General features: G+C 39.3%; 2 non-coding genes across 2 annotated transcripts; both read right to left on the bottom strand.

Annotated features, from left to right (window-relative positions):
- Nucleotides 1-3,491: 3,491 nt before the first annotated feature.
- Nucleotides 3,492-3,565, bottom strand: TRNAI-AAU (transfer RNA isoleucine (anticodon AAU)). Its single transcript has one exon. It is a non-coding gene; the product is annotated as a tRNA-Ile (tRNA).
- Nucleotides 3,566-7,300: 3,735 nt separating this feature from the next.
- TRNAI-AAU (transfer RNA isoleucine (anticodon AAU)) lies at nt 7,301-7,374 on the bottom strand. The gene has a single exon. It is a non-coding gene; the product is annotated as a tRNA-Ile (tRNA).
- Between the last annotated feature and the right edge of the window lie 410 nt (nt 7,375-7,784).

The following is a 7,784-nucleotide window of genomic DNA, read 5'->3' as shown; positions in this document are numbered from 1 at the left end:
AGTGCCCCCGCGTGCCCCCCCTAACGACGTCCCTGGTAAACAGGGAAAGATGTTTGTTGAGAATATAATTTTTATAATTATTTTAATGCTTTGACATAGTTATTGTTAATATTTGTTATTATTATTATTATTATTATTATTATTATTATTATGAGACTTTATCTTCCATAAAATAAAGATACGGTTTCCATCGAATACATGCATTTCATGTTTGCACCAGAATCAACAACGCATGGAATCTCCCTCTTCCCTATGTACGTACCTAGTTTACTTCACACACTGATTCCTACTATTAATATATTTCGAGGCTATAGCCAGTAGCTTGCATGATGCTTGCATGACTGAACAAGGAGTCAATGGAGCAGAGAGGTCGGTTACGCAATTATACTAGCTGGGAAGATGCTTTACACAAATTTTCTTAACTGAGTGGACAGCTTCCCCCGTCCCCCCTTCCCACTTCGAACACTACATCTTCTAGGTGTTTGTTTTTAAATAGAGCTCCTTGGATTGCAAGGAGCAGAAATCTTAGATTGTGACACATGACTATAGTTTCTTCAAATATTACAAGAGTAGGCCTCCTTGATGGCGCAGTGGCAGCGTCGTCGTCTTGTAATCAAGGGGTCCCGGGTTCGATACCCAGTGGAGGCACAAGTGGTTCGGATCCCCAGTCCCGATTAGCCTTACTGTGCATAAAGTGGACTCAAAACACCAAATCAATCAATCAATCTATTACAAGAGTAAAATGAAAACCTTAAAAATCCAATAAAAAATGTAGGGCAAACTGTGTACAGCTCAAATTTACATAAAGTATCAACAGTTATTTACAAAACAACTTCAAGTCTGCAATACTAACAAAGTGAGCTTCAAAACGCTATTTTTATTATTTTAAAGATGGCGCCTCCTATACACACTTGCACCAGTGACGACAAGAGGAGTAGGTTCCTTGCCCTCTGTCAGCCTAAAACTTACAGAAATTTCTCGGAAAATGAAAATTCATTATCTCTGTGAATGCTAACAACATTACTAATGGAGGAGAAAGTTCGACAATGACCTCAGTTTGCAGGCAGACGGGTAGAAAAGGGCTTCGCAGTGGCTCGTAAGTGACTGCACGTGGAGCCCAAAGACTTATTCTTCTTCAAGTATACAGGCACTAATGCAAACTTGAAAATATATGTACACCACCGACAAAAAGTTTAAGACCACCATGAAAAATGGCCAAAAAATCAGTATGGAGTGTTGTATGGAACCAACGGTTCCTGTCCAAGAAAGACGTGACGATGATACACATGGAAAATGCAATGTAGTCTAGTTTGAACCTCCCAAGACGCGAAACCAATTATTTTCCTAATGTGTAGCATGTGGTTGGCAAAATGGAAAGTGACAAAAACGTTGCTGAAGCTGGCAACATTGCAGCTGTGTGCATGAAACCAGTCAGTACGGTAGCCAGCCTCATGCGCATCCTTATCAGTGGCCCAGGGTCAGTTGCTGTTCATGTAGGCGACATTGCGAGCCCATTATTGTGTGTGAGGTGTGCAAGGTAAGTTGAGCTGTGTGAAATGGCCCGTCATTGTGGGGAACAGGCGATTTCGGTTGAAAAGCGTGTGATATGTGCACTGAAAAATGAAGGTTATTCGGAACGCAAAATAGCAAGAAAACTGAATATTTCCAAGACTGGTGTTCATTGTGCATTAGACAGTTACCGTAAAACCAACAGTCATGCTGACCGTGCACGTAGTGGAAGGGTTCGTGTAACGTCTGCAGCTGACGATAGATATATTGCAGTAACTAGCAAACGGAACAGGAGCCTAACAGCACCAGTCATCGCTGCTTCCCTGAATAACAGCAGAGTGGCGCCTGACTCTATGTCAACGGTGAAGAATAGGTTGCGTGAAGAAGGGCTGCATGGCAGAGTAGCTGCTAGAAAGCCATTGTTACGACGTGTGAACAAGACGAAACGATTGGCCTGAGCTAAAACGCACCAAGGTTGGACTCTGGATAACTGGAAACGGGTACTCTGGACCGACGAATCCAAATATGAATTATTTGGCAGCAATAGGCGAACCTTTGTGCGTCGAAAGGTCGGCGAGAGAATGAAAGAAGAGTGTCTTGTTCGCACAGTGAAACATGGGGGTGGAAGTGTAATGGTGTGGGGATGTTTTGCCGGAAACCGGATGGAGTACCTTCATAAAATTCAGGGAACATTGGTAAAATAAGGGTATCATCAGATATTGGTGCACCATGCCATCCCCTCTGGTCGTCGTCTTGTTGGTAATGGGTTTATGTTTCAACAAGATAATGATCCCAAACATACATCCAAATTGTGCACGCGGTATTTGGAACGCAAGGCAACAGCAAGGCAACAGTCTGCTGATCTTTCACCAAGTGAACTGCTCTGGGACCAAATCGATAGGGACATCAGGAAGAAATTACCCAGCAACACTCAACAGTTATGGGAATTCATCAACGATGCTGGCGTAACATTCAACCATCCTAACTGGACAAACTATTGGAGCGCATGCCACGTGTTTGCGCTGGTGTCATTAAGGCCCATGACGGACATATTGATGAAAGCAAAATATGAGGTGACATTAGTATGTATAGTGGATGTACCTATGTTTGTACATTGCCAAGCAGATTCTTACATCTGGTTCTTGTACATTAATTACGAAATACATTCATTTCTACTGATTTTTGGCACTTTCTCCTGGTGGTCTTAAACTTTTTGCCGGTAGTGTAGATCAGCAATAGGTCTGTGCTAAAATGCAGCAAACTTGTGCAACCCTAGAAATCTATTAGATAAAAACAAAAACAAATGAAGGTTTTTATTTGACTCTCCCTTGTATGTAATATTTTGCCACAAAGCAGTTAACAGGAACAAACCCATAAACAGATTCTTGATGATCACACAATAGTAAGACTCATTATTTCCCTTCAAATTGGGGAGCTCCGAGTGAGTGAGCGTAATCCGGTCGCGAAGTCCTACAACGGCTGAGGGTTGGTCGGGCCGACCACCCGTCCTCCTAGTCTGGCTGCAGGTCTCCACGCCTCCCTGGTGGCTCGCGTGGGAGGGAGGCCAGCAGTCGGTATGTAAGCCAGGGCCCAATATTGGGGTGTAGCGCTATAGGGTTACTTTATTATTTCCCTTCAAGCAACTGAGAACAAATATTTTAATTCTTAAATAATGTTATCTTTAGATACTTACGCTACAACGTCAAATTTGAAGAAATTGTTCCAGTAAAATGGAGTCACTAATTTTTGATTAACAAGTATTGAGTTAAGAAGAAATCCATTCAGTATAAGTGAAACCTGTTGGCGACAAGAATTGCTTTCGGTGAAATTGCTCGTGGATTGAACTTTTTTTAAAAGAGGCATGCGAGTGTGCCATTGCACGGGATTTTATCGCTAATCATGGTTTAATTGAATTGTGGTCTTCACTTTTACAACTTGTTTTCAGAGAATAAATCGGTTTTATATTTCCTTACTAAAAATCCTGGCCAGTGTGGGGATCGAACCCACGACATTCGCGTTATTAGCACGACGCTCTAACCAACTGAGCTAACCGGCCGAACGAGTAACCATACAACACGAGGTACACATTTCCGAGGATAATTTCATAAACTTTCTCTTTTGATTAACTATATTTTACGAATGTGTATATTACTATTACAGGGAGTGGAACAGCGATATTTGCTCGATTGGGATGCGGTTAACACCAATGAAAATAATGGTCAAATTTCAGAAATATCCATAACGGAAACAATACAATACATTCCTGGCGATAGACAGAATCAGAAATATGTGATCTCCGAAGGCTGTATTTAGAATTCTAGTGGAGCCAGGAAGCGTATGTTGAACTTTCTAACGGTTATTATTCTTAAATTTATCATCAGATTTTTAAATCTTGTAACTTGTATGTAACATCGTCACGTGGGAACTAAAATGATATAAACTCCAATTTATCAAATTTACTAGGGAGAGGAAAGATTGTATTCTTAGGAATATGTCTGATTGTCAGTTAATTGGAGATACGTAATCCACCATACTGACAAGTATTAGAAGTGGATATACATGTCGGTCTGGCTCAGACCCGTAGCTAGAGGGGTGGCAGAGGGGGCAGTTGCCCCTCCTGAAAGCCTGCTTTGCCTCCCCTGTGAAAAATACGGAACACATTCCTACCTGGAATTCTCTCTAATCTTTACAATTATATCATGTGTTACTCTAGCATCATAACAAAGACACTTATTGATTTTGTGATTTATTAGGGTGTAGCCTATGGGATTCCGTATAATGTCGTATCAGGATTTGGAGGGGGGGATTTCCTTCCAGATTCAGACTTCGGGAAATGATTTCACAATTTTCAGTATCTAGAACAGTTGTGACATTTTGAGTATGGTAGTCTTGTATTAAACGTGCCTAATGTGTTCGGATGTTTTCCTTGGATGTGTTACTTGGAACTGCTTAAATTTTTGTTTCCCAAGTCTACCGTTTGGTAATAATGATTCATGTGGTAGAGAGAGGGAATGGATATTTGATTTTTGTTACTTAGCCTTGCTTTTCTGCCACTTCTAGCTAATCGCAACAATGAGCGATGACGTGAAATTGATGAAGACACACTCATAAACAGTGCCACAACCTCCACCACCCCCCCCCCTGAACTTGGATGGAAGTCCATTCTCGGGGAAGCAAACATTGAAGTAAAAAAACAAGCCTAGGAGAATCTAAGAATAATAGGACATTGGGTACTCGTGTAGAATTAGTTTTCACTTATTCCTTGCATTTTCCTTCCAGACGACCAAGGGCACTTGCAAGGGACACAGAGGGGCAATTGCCCCCCTCCTCGATTACAAATTTTATGCAAGTAAAACTGCATTTCGTAAGATTTTCTTGCTCGCTCCGCTCGCAATGCCTACTATTCTTATAGTCCAAGTTCAGAGCCATAGCTATGGGGAGTCGGGAGTCGACCATGGGAGCCAAATGATCTATATGAAAGAAAAATGTTAAAGAGAATGCCATGGCGCACCGTAAAATTATTTGCACCCTAGTAAAACAATTTATTTCTATGAAACTTAATATGAAATATTAATGATGACACTGTAATCCAAGAAGTCGTTGATCAATCAAGAGATTCCTATTTGTTTGTCAGTTGTCAAACACATGTATTTCACCTATAATTCACACAATATTTTGCAAAATGGTTAACATAACCAGTAGGCAAACATTGTCTGTAGTTATTCAAGAGTCCCCCCTTTGAAGGAAATAGAGTCCGTGGTGGACTGGGGACCCATGTTTTAATGTTTTAGCAAGTACAAAAAAATGTATTAGCTACAAATTTTTACACAATTCATCAAAGTGTAGATAATATGTAACCATTATTATTTAATTAATTCAATTTTTCTTCCATAACACAACACAATGGTGTTGTTGGATTCTCGTTAGATTCCTTTGTGCGTAAAAATCTTGCATGCTGGAAACTAGAGGGAATCATTATGAAGCATGATTTATAAAGGGCTCCCTTAATCAGTTCTGCAGAGAGGCCCAAAGCTGTTGGTATATATTAATCGTCCATTAACATTATCGACCTGTAAATATCAAGTAGATACCAGTCCCTATTAGCCTATTTATGTTAAACTTTATATTATTTGTCAATCTGGAAAGGCCATTATCGAAATATTGCTATTTGATGTTGCTCGAAGTTTTTTTTTGTTCATTGGAGTTTCAAGATATCATCCCTTTTCTGTTACTTATCTCTTTTGGGTAAGGGGGCAACTGCCTTGTGTACCCTGCTATATCTGCCAATGCGACACCTTATATTAAAAATTTGCCCCCTCTGATTGACTTCGCCCCCCCCTACAAAGAATTCCTGGCTACGGGCCTGGTCTGGCTCCAAATAGCTATTCAGAGGAGCTTCTTTAAACACAACAGAAAACTGCTTTTTTTTTGCGGGGGGAGTTACGTTCCTCGCTGGTTCTCATACGACGATATAGCACTTCTTACTATCCTTGATATTTTTGAAAGCCCATCCTTATTAGAAAGTTGTACTTTACATTCATGATTCACCTAACTTCAGAATGATATTTAAAATTGCAACTTTGGTATATGTAGCGGTACAGAGAACACATTTTTTAAATCATTGTAACTTCCAATTCTTTTTCGTTGCAAATATTTCTTTATTCTTATTTCATTGCATTCTACGAAAATTAGCCATGTACATAAAATCTCTATATGTATAAAAACAGATGTTCCCCACTGATGTTGGAACGGATACAATTTCATTCTCGAAAGAAATACTGACACCCCTGGCACCCCTAGGGGTGTGGGGGAGAGGGTGACATGCAAAAATCATTGAAAACAACCGATATTAGAGTGGAATGCATAGTTTTCAGGGTCTCTAAGATGAATAGTGACACTCCCAATGCCTTTCAATTTATTTATTCATGCTCTTGGAGGTGGAACTAAAAATGTTGTTCATAAATTGTTGTTAAATTTATATTATAGTGAATTTGTAAAAGATATTACTTTATAATTTGTATACTGTACTTATACTTTTAAATACCTGTAAATAAAATTTGTTACATTTTTCGCTAGAATTCATTAAACACCCGGGCAACGCCAGGTAATCAGCTATTTGTAGTATAATTCCCGGTATAAAAGATAATAAACTTCACTTAGACCCCACAATTCAAACTGTAAAATTGTGTACAAATTTATTTATGCAATCAGATAATAACAAATGCAGTAAAATTCGATTGTTCCGTTTGGTGTTTAAACTACGTCCAAACTCTAAAGCAAAGTCAAATATAGGCGATGTCAAAATTATTACAAAATGGGTGTGGTTTATCATTTGTCTCTTTCTTGATATAATTTTGTTCTTTGGTGATGATGCACTATAAAAGTTCCATTTACTTTTCAGAAATGATGTTTGGAGAGATCCTTGAAATTTTCTCTGAATTTAATTTGTGTTGAAATACGCCCCTGATTATAGGCACTTTGTACACTTGTCTTGACACGTGAAAAGGATGTGTATATTGTAATAAGTAATGGCGGAACATTATTCGTTTTCACCAAACTTGTGACTGGGAAATTTAATTTAAAATAATGAGCAGTAACTTTTATGGTAACGTGCGGAAGGTTCAAAACAACACATGCATCATGAATAAATAATTTACGTAGCAGTTAAGGAAGAAATGCCAAATTCTTTCACTCGCTTTAAACACGTAGGGTTACTACATTCTTAGACAAAATCGGCGTTATTTAGTTTTCAACAAATCCAATATTTCGTAAAAAAATGCATGACTTTGATTGGCCAGTGTGGGGATCGAACCCACGACATTCGCGTTATTAGCACGACGCTCTAACCAACTGAGCTAACCGGCCACTTCAGCATAAGAAATTACAAATCAATTCGACTCATCATGATTTCCACTTTCTTTCCTTTCTTTTCTTTTTCAATGATGATGTCAGTCAAAAAATATGCTACAATGATTCGTCCACACACCCTCAACACCCTTCAAATTTATCGCGACAAACCAGCAAACTTCTCTAAACGACACAATTGATTTCCATTTTAACAAAACTAAAAGTCACACTTCCTAAAAACTTTATACCCCTGCATACTGACAATTCTAGATAAATCAGTGATTCAACCATAGGGGGACAGTGGGGCACCCCCCCCCCCCCAGTCTTGTACGGAAGTCAATTCTAGGGGGCAAACATTGACGGCCAAGGGCATCTGCAGGGAGCACAGAGGAGCAATTGTCCTCCTGATTTCAAACTTTATGCAAATT

The sequence above is a fragment of the Lepisma saccharinum genome, chromosome 9 (assembly GCF_977018435.1).
Source record: "Lepisma saccharinum chromosome 9, izLepSacc3.1, whole genome shotgun sequence".
In the NCBI taxonomy this organism is placed as follows: Eukaryota; Metazoa; Arthropoda; class Insecta; order Zygentoma; family Lepismatidae; genus Lepisma; species Lepisma saccharinum.
The sequence above is the reverse complement of the archived record's forward strand: the minus strand, read 5'-3'. Positions and strand labels throughout refer to the sequence as shown.